Below are 15,325 nucleotides of genomic sequence, written 5' to 3'. Positions count from 1 at the left end.
GATAGATGTCTTTTTTGATGAGGTGTCCGTTAAGGTCTTTGGCTCATTTTTTAATTGGGTTGACTGTTTTCTTAAACATTATTTTTAGTATGTATTTAACAGGAGAGGAGGATGAGGGTCATGAGATTAAGGAGTTTTGCTCAAGGTCAAACCAGTTTTCAAATTCAGAAGATACAATTCACACCCAGGTCTGTCTGGATCTAAGTCTGTCTTCTGATGCCCCCGCTGGTTACCTTTGTAAAATTCCATCCTTAGCCATCCTTTAGCTCTGCGAAGCCCCCCCAGTGACTGGAAGTTAGAACTTCCTACAGCAAGAGTATCACCCAATAGTTCCAGTAGTTGAAACATTTATCCTAATTTGTCACACCCCAGATGCCTCCCATTCCCTTCCCAGCTCTGTGCACTAGCTGAGTCCTGTGCTATACTTGTTGCATAAGGTGTCAATTTCAGCGTGACCACCTGCCTGAGTTTTCACAAAGTAAAGTAAGATCACATTAATTAGAAGACTCTATTGGGGACAAATTATATTGATTTCTTAATCAGAGCATGACAATAGAAAGCAGCTATTTAATTTCTTTATTACTGTGGTCTGTGGTACGGCACTGAACAGCAGCAACCTCTCTGTGGGACCTCTTTGGCAATCCCGTAGTTTCACAGAGTACAGCAGCATGATCTGGAAAGATATGCTTAGAATATCTCGTATTGCCTGGAGATTGGTGCTCAGGACATTGCCTCATATACACAAACTTACGTCTTAGAAGTTGTTCACTCTCAGAACAGGCAATTGCCCATGGTGCTATGTGGGCAGGAATACCCTCATTCCCAGGAATGCCTAAAGTCTGCAAGAAGATGCCAAGCCCTTACTCTGCTTTTCTGTAAGGGCCTTATCACAGTACTCAAAACATCTCTTCTGTCCCTTTTTCACAATGGAGTTCACATTCCCTAGCAGTGTGTCCTTCAAAAGATCAGTTCAGTAGGATTGAGTTGGTTTTATTCTAAAAAGAGTTCTGGGATCAGGTGAGTTTATTAAACACAGTGCAGTGAGTTTGGTTACTTCTTCTCAATGTTTAAATTCTCTCCATTTGTTAGGTTATTTGAATCAGGTTTGTTTCACACTAGACCATAAACTCGATAAGGGAAGAACTCAGTCAGAATTCCCTCACTGTGGAATTTCCAATAACACTAGGTGTATGCAGTGTATGTTGGCAAACTGAATGCATGAATGAGTGAATAAAGGAATGAAGTGAAGGGACTTTGGCAAATAAGGACAAGGAGATGGCCTGAGAATCCTCCAGGAGTTGAGAAATAAGAAGATGAAGCGAGTAGGAAAGAAATGAACTTTAGAATTTCTTCAAAGCTGGGCTTGCTATAAACTCTCTGTGTCCAAGGCTGGGGTTGTTGAAATTCATTAAGATGGATGATTATATTTATTTTTAGGTTCTGAAAGCCTGAAACTGTGTGTTCTCCAGATGGAAAGCAGGATGGGAGCATCTGGGAGAAAACTTATTGGGGGTGCCCTCTTCTTACTACCCTTCACACCCTGGCAGCTGGTCAGATGAGCCCTGTAAACAGTTGCTTCTATATTTCAATATATTTCTGTCTTGTTCCTCTCAGAAAGCTTCAGTGGGTTGCAACTTGGTTGCCCGTTTTTCCTGAAGATTGGATTTTCCACCTTTGCTGGAAGCTTGCATGATGCATTTGTCCACAACAGTCCCATTTTTCATATCCACACCATGGGTAGGAAGCCAAGTGCAGTGCAAACACATGTGGGCAGGTGTTTAAACACTGTGCAGGCTCTCATGCACTCTACTTTGCATGCTAGATGGGAAGACTTGATGAGAATAAAGATGCTGAAGGCAGGGCATCTGATTCAGAAAGAAAATTCTTAAACTTGGACTGGAAAGTCACTCTACATTGTTCCTGCAAATGCAAATAAGTCAGGTAACAAGGAGAGTATACAGCAGGCTGAGACATTTGCCTCACCAAAAGATCAGCTGAATTAACTACGAATGCTCTTTGGAAAGGATTCTTGTGTTACAGATTAAGAGATTAGAAAAAAACAGTATTCTAGTTGTTTCCTATTATTATTCGAGAGGCTAGGGGGAATCTCATTGCTCACCAAGCACTGGCATTCATTTTCAAATCACGTAATTTAAATGTCATGTAGAATTTCATTACTTTTAAAAGGAAAACTAATAAAGACGAATGTAACTGGAACTTAAAGCACTGGTAAAAGGAAATTAATGTTCTATAGATAGATAGGGTGTACATATATGTATATGCATATATGTGTGATTTGAATGTAATTTTACCCAAAGCCCCATAATTCCTGAAATTAACCTCTTATTTTCTATTTTTTTAAGGATAGACAGAATGGTATAATCTCTCTTTCTCCTTGCTACTTTACTTTCTCTCTCTGTGTGTGTGCGCGTGTGCGTGCGTGCGTGCGCTCACGTGTGTGTGTGTGTGTATGAATGTATGTGTGATAGAATACTATTTTCTAATAGACTTTCTCAGCTAAAAATTGATAGGCTTAATTAGTTGATCACTTTAATGCCATCAGTGTTTGGGGTCTAGGCTCAGTGAGGCATTTGACAAAGCCCCTTGTTACTACTTGTGGACAAGATGGAGAAATATAGTGTGGATGGTAGGACAATTAGATGAGTTCACAGCTGGCTGAACAGTTGCACCCAAAGGGCCTTGATTAATGCAGGATGGTAATCAGCAGGGAGTTCCTAGTGGTGTTTATACAAGTGTATGTAGTGGTGGTTACGTTCCAGTGCTACGTGGGAATATGCCTTGTTAAGGGATTTCTCTGGCTGCATCCTTTCCTTGCCTTCTACCTAGTCCTCAGATTATGCTACCACAGTGAACAGACTTTTTAGACCGCTAGCTTTTTGCCAGGAAGAAATGAAGTCCCCTCATGGGTTATACATGGAAAAAAAAAATCCCTAATTCTGCAGAAACCAAATATTTTATACTTCCTTAGTGATCCTGATAAGAACATCTCTTTTCTATGGCCCAGGGTTTTTAGAAGACGTTTAATCAATGTGTGTCCAATCAACGAGAGCCAATAGGACCCTCCCCTGCTCATCTGCCACATTTGTTCTAAAGTGTAGAAAAAGAGTTGGAGGTTATTCTAAATAAATATCTACATGCCACAAATCTAAGATTCTGCACGGAATGACTCAAGATTCAGATGAACCCGTACATAGGATGATTTCATGAAAATGACATTGAAATGATGAACAGTTCACATCAACAAGGTAAAAGGCAACACAGCAATGTGGAATCTCATCTGTGCCGTCTATGGAGTCGCTGTACAAGAATGAGATAAAGGACGCTAAGTAGTAGCAATATTTGTAAGACTGGAGATAGACTAGAGTAACTGCAAGGCAGTGTGCACCAACTAAATCCTAAGCTACAGCGAAGGCAATAGTTTTACCTAATTACCATAAACATTTCTGCTTTACTTATACTGTCAAATAGCATGTGGAGCTTTTGAATCACTTTTAGATACTGCATTCTAAAACTATTATAGTCAAATCAAAGTGTGTCCTGAAGAAGGCATCAGAATAACATCATTTTAGAAACTGTGATATGAAAAAGAGAGCTGAGGAATCAAAAACTTTATACCCTAAAATAACAAAGAAGCAAACAAAAACAGAAGAAATAAAATGGCATAACATTTGAAGCACCGGCACATGGAAGAGGAAACGGGATTGTCTGTAGATTCCTCTATTACAGAACAAATAGATTCCCCTTCATGCAGAGACGTGATGGGAACCAGTTGTAGCATCTAATTATGGAAACAGCTAATTTATTTAGACATGAATACACCATCAATGTTTTTGATTAGAGACTGGAAAATCGTATATCATGGGTGCTGTGAAAGGAAATTTTGTACTTATCCAAGGATGTTCATAGAAGCGTCATTCACTGTAGGTGAAAACTGGAAACAACTTAAATGTCTATCGACAGGTGGGTGAATATACCAGTGGTTCGCATCCAGGGTTGGTTTTGCTCTCAAAGGGAATGTTTGGCCATGTCTAGAGACACCTTTTTTGTCATTATGGGAAAAGGGATTGCATCTGTTGATTTGAGATGAGGGATGCTGGTAAACACCCTATGATCCAATACAGTAAGAATTATCTGGCCCAGTGGCAGTAATGACAAGGGTGAGAAATCCTGGGGTACACATACTGGGGTGCATCCTGTGGTACTGGTGTTGCTGAGCAAGAAAAGGAGTGAACTGCAGATACATCCAGAAACATAGATGAAGGTCAGAATTATCACACACAGGTGAAAGACGCCAAACACAAAAGGGCTCATGTTGTAAGATTTCATTTGTACAAAATTTCAGAAAATAGAAACGAAGGAATAGTGAGAGAAAGCAGACCAGTTGCTGCATGGTGCTGAGGGAGGTGAGAGGGAATGGACTGTAAAGGGCGATGGAGAATCTGTTGGAGAAAGAAATGTTCTGCGTCTTGGCTGTGACGGTGGTTTCGCAGGTGTATATGGAGTTGTCAGAGTCATTGTATTGTGTACTTTTAAAGATGTGCCCTTGGCTGCATATGAATTACACCTCAGTTGCTTTTATTTTTTAAGGTAAGGATGTGTTACATTGCAGAGGGCTACACTCAAGATCTCCAGCTTTGCTTCCCAACTCAAAGATGCTACCCTTTCCTTCTTTAAATCCATTGTGTTGCCAATCTAGTGGACATACAAGAAGTCTATACAGAAGCTTTTTGTATCAGTATGAATTCAGTTATGAGATAGAGACCAGATAGGAAGTTTAACAGGAAGTTAGCAGTTAAGGATTTGGTGTTGGCACTGCTGTAGCTCGGGTTGAATCCCTGGCCTGGGAACTTCCACATGTTACAGGCATAGCCAAAAACAAAAAAAAGAGGGTAAGTTTATGTGTTTAAAGTATTAAGGTTTAAAGTTTGAAGTATAGTTGATTTACAGTGTTGTGCCAGTTACTGCTGTACAGCAGAGTGACTCAGTCACACGTATGTGTACATCCTTTTTTAAATATTATTTTACATCACAGTATATCCCAGGAGATTGGATATGGTTCCCTATGCTATACAGTAGGACCTTATTTTCTATCCATTCTAAATTTAGTGGTTTGCATCTATTAACCGCAAACTCCCAGTCCCTCCCAGCCCCTCCCTCTTGGCAACCACAAGTCTGTTCTCCACGTCTATTAGTCTGTTTCCGATAGGTTCACTTTGCCATATGTTAGATTCCACATATAAGTGATATCATGCAGTGTTTGTCTTTCTCTTTTTGACTTCATTTAGTATGAGAATCTCTAGTTCCATTCTTGTTACTGTGAATGGCATTATTTCATTCTTTTTTATGGCTGAACAGTATTCCATTGTGTACAGGTACCACATCCTCTTTATCCATTCTTCTGTTAATGGACATTTAGGTTGTCTCTATGTCTTGACTGTTGTGAATGGTGCTGCAATAACATGAGGGTGTATGTATCTTTTTGAATTATAATTTTGTCCAGATATATACCCAGGAGTGGGGTTGCTAAATCCTTTGGTATTTTTAGTTTTCTGAGGAACCTCCATATTGTTTTCCATAGTGGTTGTACCAGTTTAGATTCCCACCAACAGGGTAAGAGTGTTCTCTTTGCCCATGCCCTCTTCAGCATTTGTTATTTGTAGGCTTATTAATGATGGCCATTCTGACTGGTGTGAGGTGGTATCTTGTTGTAGTTTTGATTTGCATTTCTCTAATAAATAGAGATGTTGAGCGTCTTTTGTTGTGCTGACTGGCCATATGTATGTAGTCTTCAGAGAAATGTCTGTTTAGGTCTTCTGATCATTTTTCAATTATTTTTTTTTCGTTTTTTGTTATTGAGCTGTATGAGTTGTTTATATACTGTGGATATTAAGCTCTTGTCTGTTGCATTATTTGCAACTATTTTCTCCCATTCCATAGGTAGGTTGTCTTTTCATTTTTCTTGCAGTTTCATTTTCTGTGCCAAGGTTTTTAAGTTTTATAGGTCCCATTTGTTTTTTTGTTACTATTTTTTTTTTGTCTTTTTGCCTTTTCTACGGCCACTCCCACGGCATATGGATGTTCCCAGGCTAGGGGTCTAATCAGAGCTGTAGCCACCGGCCTATGCCAGAGCCACAGCAACACGGGATCTGAGCCGCGTCTGCAACCTACACCACAGCTCATGGTAATGCTGGATCCTTAACCCACTGAGCAAGGCCAGGGATTGAACTTTCAACCTCATGGTTCCTAGTTGGATTCATTAACCACTGAGCCACGATGGGAACTCCTGTTTCTGGTTTTGTTTGTTTGTTTTTAGGGCTGCACTCACAGCATATGGAAGTTCCCAGAGTAGGGGTCAAATTGGAGCTTCAGCCAGCCACAGCCACAGTGCCATGCCAGATCTGAGCCCCATCTGCAATTTACACCACAGCTCACGGCAATGCTGGATACTTAACCCACTGAGTGAGGCCAGGGATCAAACCTCCATCCTCATGGATAATGGTTGGGTTCTTTACTGCTGAGGGAACTCCTGTTTTTTTTCTACTGCCTTGAGAGACTGCCCTAAGAAAACATTTGTATGGTTTATATCAGAGAAGATTTTACCTACGTTCTCTTTTAGACGTTTTATGGTATCATGTTTTATGTTTAAGTCTTTAACCATTTTGAGTTTACTCTTGTGCATGGTATGAGGGTGTGTTCTAGTTTCACTGATTCAAATGGACCTGTCCAGTTTTTCCAGCATCACTTGCTGAAGAGACTTTTTTCCCATTTTATATTCTTGTCTCCTTTGTTGAAGTTTAATTTGCAGTGGATATCTGGGTTTATTTCTGGGCTCTCTTTTCTGTTCATTGATCTATACATATGTATGCTTTAGAACCAATACCACACTGATTTGATGATTGTAGTTTTGTAATAATTGTCTGAAGTCTGGGTGAGTTTTGCCTCCTTTTTTATTTTTTGTTTGTTTTTTTATTTCATCAGGATTGCCTTGACAGTTGCTCTGGGTCTTTTATGATTCTGTATAAATTTTTGCATCATTTGTTCTAGCAGGAGGGATAGTTTAATGTAAAGTGTTATTAAATTCTGATGGAAGAGAACTGTAAGACATAGAGAAACTCTATATGGTGCCCTAAGGCTGAATGAGAGCACCCAAAAAGCCAGACTTGGAAGGGACCCCCTCCCCAAGGGTATGGTTCAGACTTTCATGGAGAAGGTATAGGTAAGTCCACTGGATAGTATAGAAGTTTGCTTGTTGGTCTGGGTCCAAACTGGCCTACATCACTAGTCAAGCAGGAACAGCCTTCTGGATGCAGAGGGGGATCCAGCTGATCTGCAGCTGGTGGTGTGAGCATGCAAGTGGAGGAGGTCCTAGGGTATAGATAAGCCACATGTGGTCCTGCAGAGGAGTGATGGCACAATGGTAGGAATGGGGTTTTCCTAACTGCAGGGATGTTGAGTGTGGGCCCATAGGGAGAATTAGGGTTCTTTGAGGGCAGGGTCCTGATCTCTGTGGTGCCCCTGCCAAGAGATCAGGACCTGCTGATTGGTTACTCTTGTCAAGCCAGGCAGTGGCTGCATTGTGGCTGAAGAACTAGGTACTCTGGGTCGGAGATCCTCTGGAAATTCTCACACCCACAGTATTGATCCACACTCCTCACAGCAAGAAAAGAAGAGTAAAAGACCTTCCCCGTGCAGTATCCCTTCAAGGAAAATTCAGCGTTATTTTCACCATAAAGGAGGGCTGCTTAAAGAAAGCCTGGCTAGTATTAAAAAGCTTATGTTAAAGGGTGAATTGGAAGTTGAGAGGCAGGAGTTGATTCTTGGCACACTTAGGATACGTTGAAGTTCTAACCCATAGTACCTCTGAATGTGACCTGACTTGAAACAGGATCTGTGTGGATGTAATAGAGTTCAGGTGATGTCATTAGGGTGGGCCCTAAGCCAATATGGGTGGTATCCTTACAGGAAGAGAAAAATGCTGTCTGAAGGCAGAGGCCCACAGGGAGAAAACAGAGGCAGTGATTGAATAGGCTCCTGCAGGCCTGGGAATGCCACAGCTCAGGCCAACCACCAGAAGCATGGAAGGATCCCACTGAGAGTTTCAGAGGGACCGGGGCTCTGCTGACACTTTGATGTTGCATTTCTAGTCTCCACAACTGTGCGATCAGATCTCTGTTGTTCTGTAGCCACTGTGTTTGTATTACTTGGCTCTGACAGCCCTAGGAAACGAAAACAGATTTGGTCCCAGAAAGTGGAGCAACAAATACCTAAAACTGCAGCAGTGGCTTTGAAGTAAGTTAAAGAGCAGAGGCTGGAAGAGGTTTGAGGCACTTGATGGAGAAAGTCTACATTGCCTAGAAGAGATATATAAATAGGGATGTTAAAGACGATTCTGTGGAGGGTTCAGAAGAGAAAAGGGTGGTCGACAAGTGTCTCCTGTCCTAAGGAACACCTATATTATCAAGAGCAGAAGGTGGCTGGAGCTGTGAACAACGAAGGTGCTTCTGATGAGGGTCTCGGAAATGAGGTTCAGGGTAGTTACTGGGCCCTGGAGGAGAGAAGATCCTTGTGATAAAGCTGTAGAATAATTGTTCTCTGTTGTTGAGAGGAGAGAACATTGATCGAAACCATGAACGAGGACATTTAAGTGAAGAGATGGCTGTGCAAAAGTGAAAGGCATAGCATGGTCCCCCTTTCCTGCTTAAATGTGCCATGCAAAAGGAAATAAGTTGAGGAATGAGCCGTTAAACAAACAAGAGCTTGAGGGGTTACAGGAAGGCTGCAAGAGGCAAGGAAATGTTCTCCCCTAGAGGTTGGTTCCCAAAGAGGGAGCGTGGTCCTGCTCAAACCTTGATGTTGGATTTCGAGCCCTTTCTATGTCCAGACAATATTATTCTATTGCTCTTCGGCACCCAGTTTGCCTTACTTTCTTACGACATCCCTGGGAAAGGACTACACTTGACAAGTTTCATTCATTAATTCAATTTTTAAAATTTTATTTTAAATGTATTTTTTTTCATTATAGCTAGTTTACAGGGTTCTGTCAATTTTCTACTATACAGCAAGGTGACCCAGTCACACATACATGTATACATTCTTTTTCTCACATTACATTTTGAATTCAAACACATTTAGCAATTATATTTGCCTGGTTGGGTAGCCTATAGACGAAATCGTATTTTATATATTGTAATAAAAAATTACATTAATCCAAAAGTAATTCGGTCTCAGTGAACATCTTGATTGAGGTCTCTGCCAGCAGAAATATTTTCAGTTTCTGGATTTTGGCATTGCACTTATCTACATTTACCTAGAACACAGACCAAAAGCACATTTGTTCTGCTAACTTTCTTATTTGCGTCCCCATGTGTGAAAAATCTGTGTTTAACTATTACAGTCTCATCAGAAGTTGTATTTATTCTAAATAGTAAAGATTTCAGTTTAGACACCTTATTTTTCTTTATTCATACAAGTAGTTCTGCATATAGACTTTTTTTGGATCTACTTTGTTTCTTCCAGTTAGATACTTGTGTTATATCTTGGGTCCCCACAAATAATCCCTCGCTTATGTAAAAGACTGCCTGACATTTACTGATTAAATATGCAGCAGTTATTCACGGGATTTTTAATTTCTTTTGCAAGTTTAAAAAGCTAAATAAGAAACCATTTCAATGAAAAGAACCAAAGAGTAAATATTTGACACATTAATTTAGAAATATATCAAATATCACATCTCTGAATGGGGACTTTGAGTATGTCGGTTAGGGCACCAATTTTATACTCTTGTTTTTAGCTCACTAAGGAAAACACAGAAGCGAAATAAGATTCTTTCTCTTTTAACCTCGCTGTCATGTCTACCTTTGCCTTAGAGCTCCCTACCCAGTGGTATCTGAGCCTGGGGCACAGAGTAACCTCAGAAGATTTGAAAGCAGAATCTTTCCCTGTAGGTCTCTTAGGTAAGGAAAGGGTGAATGTCCCTCATGCACTAGTTATGGTTGGTTGAGAGACTTGTCTTCCCCATTTAAAAGCTTGGGAGATAGGTGGCCACTGAACCCCTCTCACCTTGTTTTCTCATGTGGGTATGTTTGCGAAAGTGATGGAAGTTGGACCTGAAATCCACACCAGGCTCCTCTACAACCTAACTGGGTACACTTTGACTTTCTAATCTCTAATCTCTCATCCTCATCTTTTTATTTGTAAAATGTAATTGAAAATTATCTTTGTGCAGAGATGTATGAATTAAATGCTAGGATTCACTGAGAGGATAAACCCAGTAACCTTGGAAGAGCTCCGTCACCATCATCTCCATCACCTGTAAAATAGAGAGAATGCTCATTTTGCCTCCAGGGCATTTTGAATAACATGGGAGAGACTTGGTAAAGTGTTTCACTCTGTGATGGGCACACAGTAGGTTTGCAATAAATTTTAGTTTCTTCCATTCCCTCAAAACTGGAAACTATTTAGGACGAGACCCGTTTTAGCAGATTATTAGAGGCTAAAGATGATGGCTTTTCTTTAAGACATTCATCCTGAGTAATGAAGAATAAAATAAAGGTCTTTGAAGAAATATTATCTTCATTTTCACAGAAAAGATAGGCCCTAAGAGTGGCAAGAACTCTCGATTGGATGTCATAGTCAAGAAAAAACGTCCACCTGTTCAAGCACCGGATTGAAGAACTCCGTTTTGCCCTTTCTCTCTCCCTTCCATCTTCCTGATCGCCCTTTCTGCCGTCTGCCGTTTATCTGTATCTGACTGTGTACACGTCGTATGGCTCCCACCGTTCCGAATGCTTGAAGATATAGACAGAAGACAAATTTCCTGCACTCAAGTGTTCTGTTTTCTAGAAGAAAGCTTACCCTCTTCATAGAGAGTCCGCAGTCTGTTTTACTTTTCCAGTCACTGTGGTTCTTTAAAATAATGCTTCTCAGACCTCAGTGTGCATGAAAATCACTTGGAGAGTTTGTTTTAAAATATAGTCTCTTAATTTAAGAAACATTGAACTAAGTGGTAACATCAAACTAAGTGAGAGTCAAGAGAAGTGGCAGCTCTTTCCCAGTTTACTTCTGTGTCCTTGGAGGAACTGTTTTGCTTCCCAGGGTCTCAGTAACTCTCTAGCTCAGTGGTCGTATTTTGAACAAAAAGAAACTGAGTCCTTTGTGTATCTATAAAGATCTCCTATTGTCCGTATCTTCTCCAAGCAGTGTCTCTTCTTAAAAAACCTATGGCTTAATATTAGTTAGCAAGGTGATAAGTACTTGGTGACTTCAAGAAGTAGATATAACACTTTTAATACTCTATTACTGCATGAGAATTAGAAAAGACCAGTTAACAGCTTGACTTTTTCTTTTTCTTTTTTTCTTTTTTAGTGAGGCAATTTTCAAGAATAATCTAAACTGATTTGGAAAGGCCTAGGTTCAACTGGATACCAGACATTTAGCTACTTCTGTTTCCCCATGCAGGTTAACTAGGATTTGAATTCAAGCAAGAAATCGCTCTCAAAGTTTCCCTGCTTGCTTACAGGGAAAATCTCTTTTAGAGATGCTGAACCCACCCCCCAGCCCAGACTGACAAAATGTGTTCCTTTATTGCATATGGCACCACTATAATGAAACCAAAGGCAGCAGTAATGGATTGATACTATCAATAGAGTCTCTTGTTTGACTGAGGTCTTTACTTTCAAACCGAAGCTGAAGGTCAATTAGAACAATGATGGAAGGCAGTTAACTTTCTGTTTATAAATACAGACTAGGAAATGCAGTATTGATTGCTGCATTTCATGGAGGGGACAACTGCTCCCAGCTGTGGGCAGTCTGGGATGATGTCATTTATAAGACCAGAGAGTGTAGTGTTGCTGCACTTGTCAAGTGAACAATGATTTATTAGACCAAGAGCACATTAGGACTATGAGTTTGAAATATATGAAATAGGGTCCCTCCCCTTTAAGAGCTTTAAATATGTAGGCATCAAATCAAGACCTAGACATATTAAAAGATTTAGAAATCATTATCATAACTGTGGATATGCTAAAAGCTTTTGAAGTTCAAAGAAGGGAAAGATCCATTTGATCATGGGTGTTGCAATAGAATTAACAGAAGGAATGGGATTTGACCAGGACTCTGAAGTATGGGAAAGGTAAGGGGTGCCTGCCACAGTCAGATCAGAAGGGACAGTGTGGAGAGTCTTAATAAGAATATGTGAGGACAGTGCTGTTAATGAGTGAATATCTATTCTGGGTGTGATTATCTCTCAGCCTGTTCATTCTGTAGCTTGAAAGGATTGTTCAATCAAGGACACCACAACCCCAGATTTCCAAATTAAGAGATAGATCATAATAGCATTTCCTGCAATGTGCTCTATGTGATGGTAAAAGATGGCTCATAATAGGAGTTCCCTAGCCAGGTAAGTTTTCAAACACATTGGGCTAAATAAAGTTATACAGATTACATTTTGATTACAGGCTTCTCAGAACCTTGAACAAACTACCATAACCTTGTCATTCTCTAAGAAGTGAATAGACTTTATAGTATTTTCCAAGATGATTTGGCCATAGAAGGAAAGAAACTAATTAAATGTTTTGGGTATTTACATACACATATATACAAATATATAGATAGGTAGGAGAGTGAATAACAAGTAGGTAGGTCAAACAGAGATATAGTATGATTTAAGTTTTCCAGAGCATCTCAGACAGAAAGTGTTGCAGAAGCATGCTTTGGGAGGTACTCTCAAAAGCAGGGGGTTTTTGCTCAGCTTCTGCTAGCTCTCTGGTAGCTTTTATTTTTTCCCCCACAGCTTTATTGAAATATAATTGACAAATAACATTGTGTAAGTTTAAGGTATACAATGAAATGATTAGATACATGTATATATTGCAAATTGTTTACCATAGATAGGTTAAGTAATGCATCCTTTACCTAACATAGTTACCATTTTGGTTTTTTAATGGTGAGAATAGAGCATTTTTTTTTCACTCTCATAGAACATTCAAGTAAGTAATACAGTATTATTTATTGTAATTCATTCTATACATTACTGTACATTAGATCCCCAGAAATTATTCATTTTATGATTAAAAGTTTGTGTCCTCTGTCTCAGCATCTCAGCTTTTCTTCCAATCTCCAGCATCTGATAATTATTAATCTACTCTTTTCTATGAGTTTGACATTTTTAGATTCCACATATAAGTGATATCATATGGTATTTGTCTTTCTCTACCTGACTTATTTCACTTAGCACAATGCCCTCAGGGTCCATCCATGTTGTCGTAAAAGGCAGGATTTCTTTCTTTTTTATGGCCAAATAACATTCCATGAATAATATATATGTATACCACATTTTCTTCATTCATCTGTAGATGGACATTCAGGTTGTTTCCATGGGCTGTATTGAATAATGCTGTACGGGACATGGAGTGCAGATATCTTTTCAAGATAGTAATTTCATTTCCTTTGGTTATATATAAACAAATGGGATTGCTGGATCATATTGTATTTTTGTTGTTGATTTTCTAAAGGAATCTCCACACTATTTTCCATAGGGGCTGTTTAATTTTACAAACCCACAAACAGCTCACCAAGGTTCTTATTACTCTATATCCTCTCCATTTCCATCCATCCTCTCTGGTCTTTTTAATGATAGCCATTCTAACAGGTGTGAGGTAATATCTCACTGTGGTTTTGATTTGCGCTTTCTGTTGACTACTGGTATTAAACACTTTTTTGTACTTGGTGGTTGTGGTGTGTCTTCTTTGGGAAAATGCCTCCTCAGGTCTGTTGCCCATTTTTAAATTGTATTTTTATCTATCATCTATCTACCTATTGAGCTGTATATGTTCTTTATATAATTTGGATATTAACTCCCTTTTAGATATATGATTTGCATACATTTTCTCCCATTTTTGTGCGAAATTTTGCCACTGTCCAGATTATTCATTTCTTATGACAATTCTGCCCCTTCGTAATACCAATTCTAAGAAGCCTATTAAAATGTCAGAATATGTGGCATCAGATGTACATTGCATCCTCAAAAATATATTGTACTTTCTTTTTTTTTTTTTTTTTTTTGTCTTTTTGCCTTTTTCTAGGGCCACTCCCATGGCATATGGAAGTTATCAGGCTAGGGGTCTAATTGGAGCTGTAGCCACTGGCCTACGCCAGAGACACAGCAATGTGGGATTCGAGCAGCATCTGCAACCTACACCACAGCTCACGGCAATGCCGGATCCTTAACCCACTGAGCAAGGCCAGGGATCGAACCCGCAACCTCATGGTTCCTAGTCGGATTCGTTAACCACTGTGCCATGATGGGAACGCCTATTGTATTAGTAAAGAAAAATTATGTCTAATTAGGCAGCTTGATATATCTGGTCTTTCCTGTATAGTTAACCCAACAAATGTTCAGAATGAACATCCAATTCTCATAGGAGTTTCTGTAATGGGATAGCATTAGCAGAAATTCTGGGAGAAAGAAAGTAAGAAGAGCTTTCTATTTACTATTAAATGGCTATTAAATTACTGACTATGACAAACAGCTGTCTATAAATAATTTTGGAGTTCCCATCGTGGCTCAGGGGAAATGAATCTCACTAGTATCCAGGTTTGATCACAGGCCTCACTCACTGAGTTAATGATCCAGTGTTGCCATGAACTGTGGTATAGGTTGCAGATGCGGCTCAGATCTGGTGTGGCTGTGGTGTAGACCAGCAGCTACAACTCTGATTTGACCCCTAGCCTGGGAACCTCCATATGCCATGGGTGCGGCCCTAAAAAGACAAATAGTAATAATAATAATAATTTTAATTTTTGCTTAGAGACAGCTATAATGAAATCCTATTTTTTTCAGAAAGAAGGCTTTTATCCTACAAATTACTTTTAGTATGTAAGATATTGTTAGGAAACTATAAGAAAATTTGAAAAAAAAACCTATATATATAATATATACGTGTGTGTGTGTGTGTGTGTGTGTGTGTAATTCAGTGTATATATCTATGTAATTCAGTGTGTGTATATATATATACTTATATTTCATATACATATACTGAATCCCTGTGTTACATACCTGAAAAAAACAAAACATTTTAAGTCAACTATATTTCAATTTTTTAAAAAAAGATGTTGCTGGCAATTTATTTTTTCCATGTTTTTTTCAGCCTTTTTTTTCTTGGTCCTTTGCCCTCTGATGTCCCAGGAAAGACAGACTCTACTCTAAAGATAATTTTCATAATATAATTTCAAATAACTAAATCTCAAGACCTCGAGGTTACTCAAGGAGCAGCACACCTTTGGGAGGGAGTCATGAAGTTGGAAT

General features: G+C 39.3%; 1 protein-coding gene across 7 annotated transcripts in view; it reads left to right on the top strand.

Moving 5' to 3' along the window:
- The window catches only part of SGCD (sarcoglycan delta), a 1,031,224-nt gene that overhangs the window by 721,205 nt on the left and 294,694 nt on the right, over positions 1-15,325 (top strand). The window lies entirely within an intron of this gene.

The sequence above is a fragment of the Sus scrofa genome, chromosome 16 (assembly GCF_054392235.1).
Source record: "Sus scrofa isolate SSC_HxYL_T2T_F1_AM1 chromosome 16, Sscrofa_HxYL_maternal_Yorkshire_Landrace_v2.0, whole genome shotgun sequence".
NCBI lineage: Eukaryota > Metazoa > Chordata > Mammalia > Artiodactyla > Suidae > Sus > Sus scrofa.
Note: the sequence above shows the minus strand (reverse complement) of the source record. Positions and strands in the feature narration are given on the sequence as shown.